Below are 390 nucleotides of genomic sequence, written 5' to 3'. Positions count from 1 at the left end.
AGTACCCCATACACCCAATCCACTGTCTACGTACCTTATTCACATTGTATGCACGGTCAATCGAAGAGTAACCCTACCATACAGAAATACATTTTTATGATTATAACCTCATGCCTGATTTAATTGTACCACGACTTCATGTTTTTGACTACTAAAAGAAAAAAGAAACTAACCATAATCATTGAACAGACTATAATCAAAGAGTCAGAAGGTTCCCTGGAAATATCGTTATAATCCTAACTGCCGTCAAAACACTCATCTGTAATGAGAAACTAAGTGGAAAAGATTTTTACTTTGAATTAGGTACAAGAAAATGCTATGGATCTTTGTGCACTTTGTCGAGTATCACAAATTCATTAAATAGAAGTTATGATACTGAAAAATTGCGGT

This window comes from Diadema setosum, chromosome 15 (assembly GCF_964275005.1).
Source record: "Diadema setosum chromosome 15, eeDiaSeto1, whole genome shotgun sequence".
In the NCBI taxonomy this organism is placed as follows: domain Eukaryota; kingdom Metazoa; phylum Echinodermata; class Echinoidea; order Diadematoida; family Diadematidae; genus Diadema; species Diadema setosum.
Note: the sequence above shows the minus strand (reverse complement) of the source record.